Here is a 17,178-nt window from a genome sequence, read left to right as displayed (position 1 = left end):
AGGATTGTGAAGCATAAGGATATAAGGTACATTTGTTCAATTTATGAGTTTAGCTTGTTGCATAATATTGTGTTCTGTTTTAATCTTCTAAATTGAAATCCTTCTATTGCTTGGTTAGAGTGGACACCCATTTATTTGCTCAAAACTTCTAATAATGAATATTTGCTTGGGTTGATCTGCTTTGCTTATTATTACTCTGTTCTTTGCCATGCTCTTGATTGACTCTGTTGTGTTGTTGTTTTGAAAAACAACTTTGATCCTAAAGCCCCAACTATAATAGGAAAACACACACATGCAAGCATTATGACACAAATGTATGAGCACATGAATCTATGGCAAATGCTAACTCCTACGGCCACAAATTAATTATATACCAAAGCTAAAATTCAGCTAGAGCTTAAACTTAAAAATGTTATGGTCCACATTTACTAATTATTTTTTTATGGACAAATTTTAATAAGATGACTAGATGAGAGATAACCTCAAATCTATGAATGAAACTTCAATAAAGACAATGGCCTATAAAAAAATGTAAATAAATATCCATGTCCCATCAAATCAATTTACCTAAAGCATTAGAAATTAAAAAATTTTAGATGTTAACCTATAATTTTCATTCTAAAGAACCTGGGCATTACTTTAATTTTTAAACCCCTTCAAATAAATAAGAGGATAGTCACGTGAATTAAAAAATAAATGATTGTTGATTTATTTTGAATTCAATTTATTGATTTATGATTAAAAATAAAAAGAAAATATAATTAGACCTTTTCAAATCTCTTCTTCATTTTTAAGACAATAACATGTTACCTCTTTGGATTGTCAACCATATATAATTTTTCACTATCACTTCATTCTTACCATTATATTGCTCTCACTTCCTTATCGTTACACAACTTTTGAAATTCAATTATAGGAAAAGTTAACTTTTATTTATAAGATAGAATATGGTTTATGAAATAATGTTCCATTATTGATAGATGACTCCACCTGAACATCGTCGTTGGATGGATAATAGATGTGTAGGGAAGCGTTTAAAGATCACTGATGAGTTCTTTGCTAGGGTAGAAGAGTTTATTAAGTTTGTAAGGAATCGAGAGGATTTTAAAACTAATAAGGAATTAATTAGATGTCCTTGTGCAAAATGTAAATGTCTAAAATGCTTAAAGCCTGTTGAAGTCGAGATGCATTTGTATAATAAAGGGTTTATGCCTGACTATTATTATTGGCACAACCATGGTAAGGAAAGACCCTAAATGGCTTTAACTGATGTTAACATTCACACAGTTTCAAATCCATATGAGCAAATGGTTAGGGATGCTGTTGGGCCATCATTTAATGGCCATGACATGAATGAGGATCCTAACACAAATTCTGTAAAGTTCTATGACATGCTTCGTGCTTCACAATCTCCGTTATAGGATGGGTGTGAAAATCATACTGTGTTGTCAATTGCTGTGAGATTATTGAGCATCAAGTCTGATTATAACATTCCACAGGCTTGTATGGATGAAATTATCACATTGATAAATGAGATCTTGCCAAAAACCCATCATATGCCTTCAAAGTTGTATCAAACCAAGAAATTAGTCACCCAACTTGGTTGTGGTTATCAAAAGATTGATTGTTATAGTAATGGGTGTATGTTGTATTATGGCAATGCGATAAATGAGAGGAAGTGCCAATTTTGTAAGATTGCAAGATTTAAGGAGGCAAGAATTGGAAAAAGAAGGTTTAAAGAGATCTCAACAAAACAAATGTGGTACTTACCATTAATTCCAAGACTCCAAAGGTTATTTACATCTAAAGCCTCAGCCAAATATATACGATGGCATTATGAAAATCGTCGAGATGAAGGTGTCTTGTCCCATCCATTAGATGGGGAAGCATGGAAGCATTTTGATCTAACACATCCAGAATTTGCATTAGAGCCAAGAAATGTTTGATTAGGTCTCTGTTCTGATGGCTTTAGTCCATTCAATATGAGTTTTAGGTCATATTCTTGTTGGCCTGTTATTGTTACTCTTTACAACCTTCCACCTAGAATGTGTATGCGACGAGAATATATGTTCTTGACAATCATAATTCCTAGACCAAGTAATCCAAAAAGTTGAATTTATGTTTACTTACAACCCTTAATTGATGAATTGAAGTTGCTTTGGGAAGAGGGTGTAGTGACGTATGACATATCATTACAACAAAATTTTAACTTACGAGCTACCCTTATATGGACGATTAATGATTTTCCTGCATATGGTATGTTAAGTGGCTAGCAAACAACAGGAAAATTGGGTTGTCCAATTTGTATGGACCAATTGAAGGCATTTCAATTAAAACATGGGATCAAACCTTGCTATTTTGATTGTCATCGTCAATTCCTTCCCTTAAATCATCTGTTTAGGAGAAATAAAAAGAGTTTTAGAAAGAACAAAATAGAGAACTCTGAACCACCATCAAGATATTCAGGTGGTGAATTGTTTGAGCAAGTTAGGAGATTTCCTAAAATAATAGAATCACTAAATTTACATCTCCCAGGATATGGCAAGGAGCATAAATGGACTAAGCGAAGCATTTTTTGGGACCTTCCTTATTGGCGTGACCTTTTAAATCCCTATAACATAGATGTAATGCACACAGAAGGAAATGTATTTCATAATGTGTTTAATACTATAATGAATGTGAAAGATAAAACGAAAGATAATGAGAAAGCTAGGTTAGATTTGCCTTTATATTGTCAACGTCCTTATAATGGAGCTACATATACTTTTAATATGGAACAAAAGCGAGCAGTGTGTGAGTGGGTAAAAAGTCTACAGCTTCCTGATGGTTATGTGTCAAACTTGGGACGTTGTGTTGACTTGAAAAGTTGCACGTTGGTTAGAATGAAGAGTCATGATTGTCATGTTTTCATGGAAAGACTATTACCAATAGTGTGCACTGGGTTACCACCCTCAGTATGTGATCCTATAACAGAGTTAAGTCATTTTTTTCGTGATCTTTGTGCACCTACATTACATATAAATAACCTAAAAGTAATGGAGGCGAACATTCCCATCATTTTGTGCAAACTTGAGAAGATATTTCCTCCAGGTTTTTTTTTGATGTCATGGAGCATTTATCTGTTCACTTGAGTTATGAAGCTATAGTTGGTGGCCCTGTATAATACAGGTGGATGTATCCATTTGAAAGGTTTTTATACACATTAGAGAGAAAGGTAAAGAACAAGGCTCATGTTGAAGGTTCTATTTGTGAAGCGTACATTCTTGAAGAAACTTCTACCTTTTGCTCTTATTATTTTGAGGAACATGTTCAATCAAGAACTAGAAGAGTTCCCCGTAATGATGATGGTGGGGAGCGTGATGATTATCCTCCTATCTCCATCTTCAATTATCCTAGCCAACCATATGGAAAAATAACACAAAACACTCGTCAACTTACCCCAGAGGAGGAACATGCAATAATCTTGTATGTTCTTCTTAATTGTCCTGAAGTTAAACCTATTCTCAAGTAAGATTTTATATATATCACATTGTAATTTCCTATTTGACTCAACATATACTTTTTCTAAGGCTAATCTTATTTTGTGTTATATAGCATTTATGTCAATGAATTGCTTTTTATGGATCATACTTTATCAAATGAGAAGGTGGATAAGTGTATATCTTCCAAATTTCCTACATGGTTCAAAGATTATGTAAGTTTGTGTTAATGAATTTATATGAGATCATATTTTATAAAATCATACTAATGTAGATATTTTATTTGAAATAGATTTTCAATCCTCAAAATAATATACAAGATGAGTTATTGATTTCTTTGGCTTGGGGTCCTATGAGGCCAGCAAAAACATTTCATCAATGGTCAGTAAATGGATACAAGTTTCATACTAATGTATGGGCAAAAGGGAGGAAGACCACTAATAGTGGAGTTATGGTTAAGGGAAGTAATCATGGTCAACTTGAATCTTCTTACTTTGGTGTCTTAGAGGAGATAATACAATTACAGTTCACTAGAAAACCATTCAAGTTTTTAACAATCTTTAAATGTAAATGGTTTGATCCTAGTTCAAGAGGAACTCGAGTTTCTCCTAAATATGGCACTGTTGAGGTAAATGCGAAAAGAACATACAAGGGGGATGATCCATTTATTCTTGCACAATAAGCTCAACAAGTGTATTTTACACCATGTCCAAAATTAATTATTGCCAAGAAAAATTGGCTTGTTGTTATTACAACCAAAGCGAGGAATAGAGTTGATGATATTGATAATGAAAATGAAGATACACCATTTCAAGATGACACCAATCGACAAGTCCAATTAATTGAGTACGAACATGATGAACAAGATTTACAAGATAATATAGGTGAGAGTGAAGAATTTGATAATGCACTCTCATGTGAGAATGAAGAGGATATTGATGATCATTCACAATCAAGTGATGAAAATTTGAATGAAGATATACTGCCTACTGATACATCTGAGACAGAAGAAGATCCTCCTTCTGATTACTATTTAGCCAGTGATTGATTATAATTGGTAAAGTAATTATTATTATGTTGTTTATTATTCTTATTAGTTAGTTTGTTATTATAAAATTTTATTTTATTTAGTTATCTACTTATTTATTTATTTAATTAACTTTAGATGACGTCTTCTCAAAAAGATATAGTGATATCTAAGAAGAAGAAGAAGAAGGCTAAGATAACGAAATCATCACAATCCCAATCACTTGCTTCTTTTTTAATACCTCAAACACAGCCATCACTACCTAATACACAGCCATCACTACCTTATACATGACTATCACCACCTGAGACACATCCTTTACCACCCCAATCACCATTGGTCACACAATTACCACGAACTCAGCCGCAAGTTGCTAGCAATCGATCACCGAGATTCGAGGTTGATTCTTCTAGACTGAGTACAGATATAGCTGGCTTGTCTAATCAAACATATGATGTCGGGTCTAGATTAAGTGATGGTCGCCTGGTGATTCGACTGAGGGTAATGAGGAGTAAGTATCTTTTATTGGAATTTTTATGTTATCACTTGTTACTTGTTATATACTAATTCTTGTTCTTTTTGTAGGTCACTTCCTTCAGTTGAATCAGTGTCAATCTTATCTAGAATAATCCATTCAAAGTATGAGAGTGGATGGCCTGCATTTAGTAAAGTCCCATAAAATGTTAAAAATTTATGGTTTAATGAATTCAAAGTGAGCTAATTTACTAATTCTTTACAACTTATTGATACAAATATTTTATTTTATAGCACTTGACATTTTCATATTTTTATATGTAGCTAAGATGTGCTTGGGACCCAACTTTAGATGGTGATGTTCATAAAATATGGAAGAAGAAATATAGTGGGGTAATTCGCTCCTCTTTGAGGGACATTCGAATTGGGAAAACAAAAGGTGAATGGTTAATGCCTGGACCTCGAAAGGAGCTTGAAAAATATTGGGAAAGTAATGAATTTAAAGCCAAATCTGAGAAAAATAAAAAAAAATTGAGCAGCTAACACAGGAGGATGTGTGCATAAAGGGGGACGAATAACATTTATAGAGCATAGAAGAAGAATGGTAAGAATTATTCAAATATATATGTATTTTTTTCATTCTTTAATTATTGAGTTAATCCTATCATTTTTTATAAATCATGTAGGAAGTTGAATTGGGAAGGCCTTGTGAATATCCTGAGGTTTTCAAGAAAATTCAACATGATGAGGAAAAAGGTTAGGTTGGAAAGAGAGCTGCTGACACTTATGTAAGTTATTTAAGTCTTTATTCTTTTTTTTTGTTTTTAGGCATACATTTTAACATTATTTTATTTTAATGCAGAATGAGTTTGAGCAATTAAAAGAATGTCAAGAATCCGATGCTAGTATTTTCGATTCTGCTTTATGGCTTCAGGTGGTTGGGGGGAAAAATAAGAGGGGTCGAGTTTATGGGCTTGGAACACAGGCAGGGCTTCTTAATTCTAATGGAACTCAATGTGCCAATACATTTGGTGAGATTGCACTCTTAAAGAAACAACTAGAAGAACAGAAAAAATTTTATGAGGATAGATTTGAAAAGGTTGTTGAATCTTTGCAAGTAAGGGAGGAAGAATTTTGAGCTAGGGAAGAAAGAAGGGAGGAAGAATTTCGTGCTAGGGAAGAAAGAATGGATCAAAAATGGGCAATGATTATGGCACAGATAAGCAAATTTGAAAAAGGTGGTTTTTCTAAAACCAATAATGAGGAGGGTTGTGGTGATTTGGAGAATGACTCACAAGAAGATGGTTCTGATGATGAAGAGGATGATGAGGATGATGAGTTCAGTGAGAATGAATTTATGTGATTTCATGTTTTATGTGTTATGACTTTTATTGCATAGTATTATGAACTTTGCTATAAACATTATGATATAATGCAATTTTCTGATGGTTCAATTGTGACATATGTGCTTATATGTCAACTATTTTTAGTTGTTGTCTGTTATTTGAGAAATATTTTAACAAGTTTATAATAGAATTTTTAAATAATCAAATAAATAATGATAATAATATAGAGTTCTTACAAAATTTCTTCTAATAAAATTCTGTGAGAATAAATTTCTCATGAAAATTAATTCATCAAATTAGTGAGAAAAACAATTAAACAAACTGTTAGCATTTCTCACGGTGTATTGTTATGAGAGAATTTCTCATGGATGTTGTATATAAGAATTTGTCTTACATTTCTCTCAGTATTATTTTAAAAGAAATTCTCTCAGCTTTATTATGCATGAGAATTTCTCATAGAATATTATCATAGGAAATTCTCACAACATCCTTATATGAGAGAATTTCTCATGCCAATAATATGTGAGAAGTTGTCACAAATTTATATTAAAGGAAATACTCTCACAAAGTTTCCGCAAGAACTTCTCACGAATTTCATCTCAGTAAGAACTTCTTACGGATAAGGGCATGAGAAATGATTCTCACAGTTCCATTCGTGTGAAATGTTTTTTCCTTTGATAGGTTTAGTAACGAACCTTTTGGCATGAGAAATGCTATGAGAAAATTATTTCTCAAAAAATTTAAGTGATTTCTCACAGATTTATGCCGGAAGAAAAACGTTGTTTTGTTGTAGTGAATTCCAACGAGAGTGGTGTATAGAGGCAAGGGAATAAAGTTGGAGGCAATGATGGAAACATTAGATGACTTGAAAGAATTTTCTTGACACATCAAAAGGAATTCATTATTTGGTTTTAGGAAGAAATATGGGGATCTTTTGGACTTGCTTTACGTACCAGTTTAAACTGATGCCATGATTGTTTTGGGGCAGTACTGAGATGATATGTTGAGATGTTTTACATTCCCAGACTTTCAACTCGCTCCTACAATAGAGGAATATGGAGCTTTCTTAGAGATACCTCTTGAGGAAGGAGATCAAGTTTATAAATACCCAAGATATGTACCATTAAAAAATCAAATTGCCAAGCTTCTTGACCTAAATATTGAGGAGCTCAAATTTCTTTGTCCAGGAAAGGAGGAGGGGATTTCAAGGGCATTTATGGAGAAATACATGGTTAAATTGGCTGAACAGAAAAGATGGATTGTTTTCAATAGGGTTTTTGCTATGGTAATTTATGGAATAATCTTATTCCCATTTGTTATAGGGATAATTGATTTACATGCAATCAGTGTATTTTACATGGTAGAATATCACCGAATTAACCCCATACCAGCAATTCTGGCAGAAACCTACATGACTTTAAGCCATTGCCATACTAAGAAAAAGGGAAGACTGAGGTGTTGCCTTCACTTATTAAATGTATAGATCATGAATCACTTGTATGGAAAAGAATTCCAAGAAGGGAAATGGCATGATTCTTATAATCCACTTACTGCATTCAAGAATAAAGAAGGTAGGACCATATTAGACGAGAAATGGCATGATTCTTATAATCCACTTAAGTATTTTTCATTAAGGTGTATATATATATTCTGGAAGTTAATGGATTCAAATATCTTTATTATAAAATTTTCAGAGTTGGAATTGACGAGGAAGAACTTGGTATTGGTGTATGATTGGATGCTTGCCAAGTGTTTGATAAAATACTTGTTAGAAGGAATTTTGTTTGAATATGTATTTTGGGATTTAACTAACTCATATTTAAGATATAAGAAGCATATATAGTTCAGGTGTTAATGACTCTTGAACTTCACGTGAATAGTGTAAAGGAATTTAACAATGAAGTGGTGATGAAGATATGTGTAGTTAGTTGAGTAAAAAAAAAAGGCTTTATGGTGTGGTTTGGAAATAATTTACATTTGACGTTCTAACAAAAAAGTTTAATTTTATGGAATAATTAGGAATGGCTATTGAGCAATTTTTATTTGTAAAGTCTTGGTTTTAAAATTTTGAATCTATTATATTTGTAAAGTTATGCTATTATATTTTCTATTATAAAATTATTGAAAAGTCCAGTTTTTAGGGGAGACTTCGCCGAAAATTTTTTAAAAATTATTATTTACCCTTTCCTTTATATGGAAAGAGCCAAATAATATAGAATTGCCTATCCCTTCCTCTATTTTAGAACTTTTGGTTTGGCCCTATTGTAATAGATTTGGTAATAATCCATGAACTCTATCATGTTTTAGGAGGTCAAATTATACATGGATCGTAGTTGGATAGATGCTAAATGAACAAGTACAGAATATGTTAATGGGGTTAAAGGGTTTCTGGAATTTGCTCAAAACAATGCTGAAGATGATAGTAGGAGGTTTTCTTGTCCTTATAGGGACTGTTTGAATGAGAGGCGGTTAAGTGTAAATGACATATATGAACATTTAATTTGTGAGGGGTTCTCAAAAGTTATAGAGTATGGATATGGCATGGTGAAAGATTGAACATGCCGATGCCAAGTACATCTCAATCTCAGGATGTTAATGATGACTATGATAATGATGATATGACTGATCGATTGGAGGACATGATTCATGATGTAGGTAAAGAGGCCTTTGAGGAATCCCAGGTGTATAATAATATGTGCGATGATGTAGAGACACCTTTGTACCTGGGTTGTGAGGAATATAGTCTATTGAAAGCAGTGTTAGAATTGGTAAACTTAAAAGCTAGATCTGGGTAAAGCGACAAGAGTTTCACATAAATGCTTGAGTTGTTGAAATTAATGCTTCCAAAAGAGAATGTGTTGTCGGTTTGTTACTATGAGGCAAAGAAAATTCTATGTCCACTGGGCATGAAATTTAAGAAAATACATGCATGCCCTAATGACTACATATTGTATAGGAAAGAGCATAAAGAGGAGCAGAAGTGTCCGATATGTGAGATACAAAGGTATAAAGAGAACAAAGCTCCTGCAAAGGTACTATGGTATCTTTCAATTATACCAAGGTTTCAATAGTTGTTGCTAATGAAAAGGATGCAAAGAATCTAAGATGGTATGCGGATGAGAGGATTTCTAATGGAAAGCTTCGACATCTTGCTAATTCGGAACAATGGAAGAAAATTGATACATTGTTTCCTGAGTTTAGCATTGATCCAAGGAATCTCAGCTTGGACTTAGTATAGATGGCATGAATCCTTATGGCAACCTTAGCAATATACACAGCTCATGGCCTGTTTTATTGGTGATTTACAACTTATCCCCTATGTTGTGCATGCAACGTAAGTATATCATGTTATCTATGTTCATTTCGGGACCGAAACAACCAGGGAATTACATTGATATGTACCTAAAACCCTTGATTGAAGACTTGAAAAAGCTGTGGGAGGTAGGTGTGGACGTGTTTGACACGAATTAGAAGGAGGTATTCAAGCTACGTACAATGATCTTTTTCACCATAAATGACTTTCCTGCATATGGAAACTTGTCAGGTTATAGTATTAAGGGGCATAAAGCATGTCCAATTTGTGAAGAAGGCACATGTTACTATCAATTTCATCATAGAAAGAAGACAGTCTACCTTGGCCATAGGAGATTTCTTGAAGAGGGTCACTGTTATCATAAAATGAAGAAAGCTTTTTATGGCGGCCAAGAGGATGAAATTACCCTAAAGCAATTGACAGGAGAGCAAGTTTATGAATTGGTGAAAGACATCAATGTTACATTCGGTAAAGCTATAAAGACTAGTAAAAAAAATATATGGAAAAAGAGCTCTATCTTCTTTGACCTTCCATATTCGCGCTATCTTGATGCAAGGCATTGTATTGATGTCATGCACATGGAGAAGAATGTGTGTGATAGTATTATTGGAACACTTCTCAATATACTGGTCAAGTCCAAGGATGGTGTGAAAGCAAGATTAGATTTGGTGGATATAAAAATTAAAGAAGAATTACACCTAAGGCTAGATGGTAAGCGGACTTATTGTCCCCCGGCTAAACATATATTGTGTAAGGATGAGAAAATGAGCTTTTGTGATTGCTTGTACAACATGAAAGTTCCCTCAGGATATTCTTCAAATTTTAAAAAGCTTGTGTTGATGAAGGATTTGAAATTTGTAGGCCTCAAGTCTTATGATTGCCATTTTTAATGCAATAACTATTCTCGGTGGCTAATCGAGGTTTCTGGAAAGATGAACTGAGAGATGTCATAAATAGAATTTGCTTTTTCTTCAATGTTATATGTCGTAAAGTCCATGAGATTAAAGAATTGGATGAATTGGAAAAGGAAGAATATCTTATCTTGTGCCAACTTGAAAAACTCTTTCTTCCATCATTTTTTGACATTATGATACATCTAATTGTTCATCTAGTGAGGGAGATAAAGTTGCATGGTCCTGTTCATTTACAATGGATGCACCCAATTGAAGGAACAATGAAAGTCCTAAAAGGGTATGTGAAGAGTCCACGACATCCTGAAGCATCCATTGTTTAAAAATATGTCTCTAAAGAAGTAGCAGAATTTTACCAAGATTACTTGAATAATATACGACTGCTTGGATTGAGACAACGTGATGTCAAAGATCATAGACGTGGCATTTTTGTAAAGAGTGTGGATCTTCATGAATTGCAACAAGCTCATTTACACATCTTGAATAATGTTGATCAAGTTCAAGACTACATAAGTGAGCATAAAGAACTTGTGAGGAAGCAAAATAGTCGATCTAAGATGAATGAACAAAGACTGATTAGGGAACATAATAATACTTTTGCAAAGTAGTTCATAAGATTGAGAAGGAAGATTGTATTTCTGATATTGTTAAAGGCCTAGCACAAGGTCCTGAATGTGATGTTATATGCTAGACTGCATTTAAAATTAATGGGTATTTATTCTACACGAACTCTTTAGATAACAGGAGTAATGTACAGAACGGTGGTGTTACACTTGTAGCCTCAGGCATGCACTTCTCTAATTCAAAAGCCATAATCCTTTATTCGCATCCCATGCCTTATTACGAGGTATTGAAGAGATCTGGAAGGTTGACTATATTAAATTTAGAATTCCTATTTTCAAATGCAAGTGGGTTAATGTTAACAATGGTATTCAACATGATAGGTTAAGATATACATTGGTCAATCTGAATAATTTAAGTTTTGGCAATGAACCTTTTATTATGGCAGACTAGGCAAAACAATTGTTTTATGTCACAGATCCGAGAAATAAAAGATGGTCAATGGCTCTCAAAGGAAAAGAGAGGTTAATATTGATGGGAAGGATTGTCCAAATTTCAATATTTTCGAGACTTCTTCTTTCTCAAGAGGCCTACTTGTAATGAATGTAGAAGATGAAGTGGATGATGAACATGGCACAAGAGATGATCACCGTGAAGGGATATGGGAGAATATCACTATTTAAAACTATCTTAAAAGTTAGTTCTTTATTTATCATTGTGTTTAATTTTTTAAATTAGGTATTTCTTGTATTATTTATTTTAGAACATGTATGATTTATTAAAGTAGTTATTTCTTGTGTTTGATTCATATTAGAACATGTTTTTATTAGCAATATCACTCATGAATTTTATTTATTACCTAAACAGGATCATGAAGGATTAAAGCATTAATCGAGGCTAACCCAACCTTTCTACTCCGATTATGTCTACTACTGGTGACTAGAGCATCCCTACAACGGTAGACCAGAATATGCCTAGCAACCAATCTGCATGAACGAGGAGACCTAAAAGTGGCACACAATTAAGAGAGGTGGCTCTGAGTTGAAATAGAGGTGAAAAGATTCCGATTCAGTTTGATAACAATTGGAAGCCAATCAGGCCTAATGCGACCAAGTATACTAGTTTGCAGCCCTCCAAGCCCGCAGCAAGCTGAATATATTAGTACCCACATGGGACGATGTCCTAGAAGGTGTGAAAGAATAGATTTGAGAAGCCATCAATGTATAAAAAGTGCATTTTCATCTCTTGTTACTAATTATTATTACTATGTCATTAACAATTAGTAATGCACGTATTGTAGGTCACCTACGAAGTCCCTACTAGTGCAGATTTTAAGCGAAGGTTGATGATCTGGGCTTTTGAACATTGAAGGAGTTTCAAGACATCACTAGCTCATAGATATGTGCATGTTGAAGTGCCAGAAGGATAGCCTTGGCTTGATCCTTGCATGCAGTATACATTTTTGGATGCAGCTACTTTTAAAGAATTCTTTAGGCTTCAGACTACACCAGAGGCTTTGGTGAGTAGGTTTATTTTAATTTATTTTCTATTAGTTCATCTAATTTAATGTGTTTTATTAATTTTAATTCACAGGAAAGAAGGAGAAGGGCACAAGAGATTGGGAGAATGAATAATTGTCCCCAAATAATGTCTTGTAGAGGTTATGCTTTAGCCAATAAAGTCTTGATGAAGGCCAAGAGGATTAAGAGAGAAGAAGAAGCTCGATCTGATCCTTCAATTCTACTATCTCCACCATCTCCAGTACGTCGTGATAAGAGATGGATCCACGCTCACCAAAAGAAGGATGGGTCCTTTTCAAGCGAGTGTGCTCGTGTTGTTGCTGCCAAAATTGTAAGTATAGCAATTTGCCTCTGTGTATTTTTTTAAACATAAAACATTGCTAATTGTTTGTTTTTGTTATTTGTATGTTACAGAATGAGCTTCAACAAAAACAATCTAATGGATCATTCATTCCAGAGGGAAGGAATGACATATTGATTGTAGCTATAGGGAAACCAGAGCATCCTGGACGTGTTAGGGGAGTCAGATCAGGGGTGAGTATAAGGGATGTATTTGGACCACCTCGTTAATGCCATTCTTCAGGATTTGTGACAAGGGAGAGATGACTATGATACTAGCTCAAGCAAGAGTAAAGGCAAGGGTAGAGGTTGAGATTACCCTTGAAGCTAAATTGTAAAAGATGAAGGAGGAAATGTTAATGATGATGAGCTCATATAAGGAGTCGAGTGCCCTACATACCCACTCTTGCTTGTCATCCAAGCACTAAAGGAAGTAACATCGTTCCACTTCCTTCAGAGGATGACCTAGCTCCTAACATTGAGCTATGCTTCTTATATGTGGAAGATCCAAAGAAACGCTTAGTAGCACGCGGTCTCATCCATGAGGGGTTGAAATGCCACTTCTAGAAAGTCAAAGAAGATGTTGTCAAGGTTAGCATTAAAGAGGTCCAAATTGATGATGCTCATGTATCGTTCCCTACTGATAAGATTAAGACAGTAAAAGATGCTAAGGGCACTTTTACTTTATGGCCAAAGAGACTTGTTAGGATGCCTCAAGATCTAGTAATAGAATTAATTAATGTCATGCATTCCTTTAAATTTAAGCACATTTACTAAATTTTTTAATTTAACAGGAGAATCCATCATTTGATAAAATGGGTCGAAAGACACAGTTATGCTAGTTGAGTCCATAGAACCAATTTGTCCTATTGGCATATGGTGGATCATTTCCTCCCAGAGTTTTAAAGCAGTTCCTGATCTTATTGGCATTAACAACTACCAAGTTTTTGTTTAAAATGAGGATCTAGGCTAGATTCTCATTGATGGTGACCAAACTATGATGAACATTCAAATTGGAATGATGTAAGTATCTTATTCTAAGTGTAAAATTAAATGAAATTGAACAATTGAGCTCTTGGAATTAACTTGTTTGCACTATCATAGGTTTTTGCATCAAATGTTGGTTTCCTCGGGCAAAGACAAACAATACGGATTTTTTTGCCCACGTTGCACTAATGATAAAGAGACCACTAAAGAGACAAAAGAGGAATACATGAATCAGAGGCTCAATGAAGGCGACAAAGAGTGTTACTTTTCCTCGTTTCTCTATTTGTAAGTAAATATATTTGAATTTATTTGTAATAGTATTGAATATTTGCTTAAATCACTTTTTTTTGGCAGTACACATTGGCAATTGATAGTGTTTTTAATGAAGAGCAATTCTATCCTTTTTTTATGTTCTCTACATCGTAAACTCAATCCGAGAATAAAGAAGTCTTGTGAACAGTAAGTGTGTTTCCGTAATATATTATTCTATTTGATTAAGTTACTAACTATGTGATGTTGATGATAGGGCTATGAGGATTAGCCAGCAAGTTTGGTTAGGCAAGGCCCCATGTGATGTCAAGGATCCTATATGGATAACACCAAAGGTAATTAATATCTATCATCATAATTTTTTTAGAGAGCTTTCTTTGAATTTAAACTTGACAATGTTGTGTTATTCTACAGAGTCGTCATCAACCCCTACTAACTTGTGTGGCTTTTATGTGTTGAGACACGTGTACAACATCATCACGGCTGGCTTGACAGAGTTTACTAAAGAGGTAAACTTAATTTTAGAGATCTAATATATCTTTTATTCACTTGGAATTGCTAACTTAAATTCCTTCTCCTTGATTTTTCAGATGTTTAATGATTCATCTCCATTTCCACAATCAGAGATCCAAAAAATTAAAAGACATTGGGGACTATTATGTTAGAGCTTCACAACAATAATCCACTTAATGAGTGAGTTTAGGATAGGTATAGTTGAATTAGGAAAAATTATTGCATTTATTTGGATATTGAATATTAAATGAAATTGTAAATATTTTTAATTAATTTGATTGAATTGGGTTGTATTCTAGTTGGCTGGATGTATATATTCCTTTTAATTTACAAGTTTGCATCCTATCATTAGTGGGTTAAGTGAAAAATAAAATGGTTTTTTTTAACAAAGCAATGTTTCTAAACCGGTTTGTGACCTAACATCTAAACCGGTTGTGACCTTAACCAGTTTAGATGTTATGCATATCTAAACCAGTTATGATATCATAACCGGTTTAGAAGTGTATTTTTAAAATGTGACAAAAAAATCTTTTTATTTACATTTTATCTAGACCAGTTTTAAACCGGTTTAGAATATCCCTTTTTCTAAACCGGTTGTATAACCAGTTTAGATATCCTTCACATATCTAAACGGGTCCTATCTAAACCGATTGTAGAACCAGTTTAAATAAATAATTATAACCGGTTTAGTTAAGCATTTATACACTAGTGTGACTAAGATAATACTATGGTCTAGATATATCCCTTAATATGTAAAGCATAACCTAATTCAATTGAATGGACACCTTAAAGTATTAAAGTGTTATATTGACTAGGATGTTATATGAACAGATATGAGTAGAAGAGCGGAGTCCCGAAGCAAAGTATGTGAGCATAGTAGGGATTTCTCTTACTATGCCAGTGCCGCGACGGGGGATAATATGCCACAATGCATGGAGCAAAAATTAAATAATAGGGACGTGTCTAATGGATAATAAGCGTAATAGAAGATTAAAATTTTAAAGTCCCATCCTGATATGGACCAAACAAACTCGTTTAAGTCAAGGTGGATAGAAGAGTTACCTTTTAATTCTTTGAAGTTGGCATACGTTCTCTTCAAGAGTTGGATCTCAAAAGCTAATAATGAATTTACTTTACTCCCTCTACTGGTATCCACACAAATAGCTCTCTAACTCAAACAACGTGCTAGCACTCTCAACTTCCGTTCTTCTTTGAACGGTAGTTTTCCTTTCTATAGGTTTTTCGTGGCTCTCATAGTGTGTTTTTGTGATCAGAACTGTTCTACTCTCTCATCCTCATAAGGACGTCCCTATCTATAATATAATATATAAAAAAGGTTTTCATCTTTCACTTAAAAGCCCACAAAAATTTAATTAAATTTATCTAATAAATTTAATTCATAATATCATATCTAATTCAAATTTATCTTATAACTTTAAATTGTAAACTGACATGATATTCTTCTCATATCATGTTAGTTATTAAATTTCATCTATCATATAAATTTAAATTTAAAGCTAATATAACATAATATAATATAATATATATCACATATACATATTATATTTATAGATACGAATATATATACATAAATATTTTGAAAATTTATATATATATATATTTATATTATTTATATTTAATTTTATATATCATATACATATATTTGATATATATACACATATATGGATATATATATTTCAAATATATATATAATTATTTTTGAATTTTTATATTTCATATATATATATATATTTATCAAATAAATATTCAAATGTATATATAAAATTCATTCACCCTCTATTACATTCATTGGATCTAGACATATTTCAGATTCAATTAACTTGGACATTATAGCCGAGTTGGGCTGTTCTTGTATGCGACCTTGTAGGCCCATATGAAATTGGCAATAGGCTAATTACCATAAGTGGCCTTTAGCAAGACATCACAACTACCCATTCACATGAGGATCGATGATCTGATGTAACCTATCATGCAACTATATCACATCCCTTTTGTCACGTGATATTTTGATCAACCATGAGACATAGAATTGTCATTCTCCCTTACCCAACCATTTCTTTCTCGATCTCTGAGTAGACTGATAGTAATAATGGAAAAAATCTTTCTATTGTAGTATGGCCATACATTTTCTCAACTTTACTCATCGAGGGGCCTGGTAATATCTCTTACTTAATGTGAGGGAAAAATTTCATTTTGACCACTCATATTTTCTCTACATGAATATCACTAAATTTAATCATAGCCTTTACGATCACCCGGTCAAAGGTGACTTCAGACTAGGTCAAAGTTTAGTGGTCATCATGTAAGAATCCATGAACATCTCAAGTCGAAGGGCTTAGTGATATAGTTACATATGAGATAAGCTTATGACTTGTACCATACAGCTTTCTCATAACGGGTCAGTCTAGCACCTTGTA

General features: G+C 33.3%; 1 long non-coding RNA gene across 1 annotated transcript; it reads left to right on the top strand.

Annotated features, from left to right (window-relative positions):
- Positions 1-4,728: 4,728 nt before the first annotated feature.
- On the top strand, positions 4,729-6,298 carry LOC129310573 (uncharacterized). The gene is made up of 4 exons (XR_008593140.1): positions 4,729-5,218; positions 5,305-5,584; positions 5,667-5,768; positions 5,843-6,298. It is a non-coding gene; the product is annotated as an uncharacterized LOC129310573 (long non-coding RNA).
- Positions 6,299-17,178: the final 10,880 nt, after the last annotated feature.

Source organism: Prosopis cineraria, unplaced genomic scaffold (genome assembly GCF_029017545.1).
Source record: "Prosopis cineraria cultivar Desert tree isolate PC_DT_omini unplaced genomic scaffold, ASM2901754v1 PC5, whole genome shotgun sequence".
In the NCBI taxonomy this organism is placed as follows: Eukaryota; Viridiplantae; Streptophyta; class Magnoliopsida; order Fabales; family Fabaceae; genus Prosopis; species Prosopis cineraria.
Note: the sequence above shows the minus strand (reverse complement) of the source record. Positions and strands in the feature narration are given on the sequence as shown.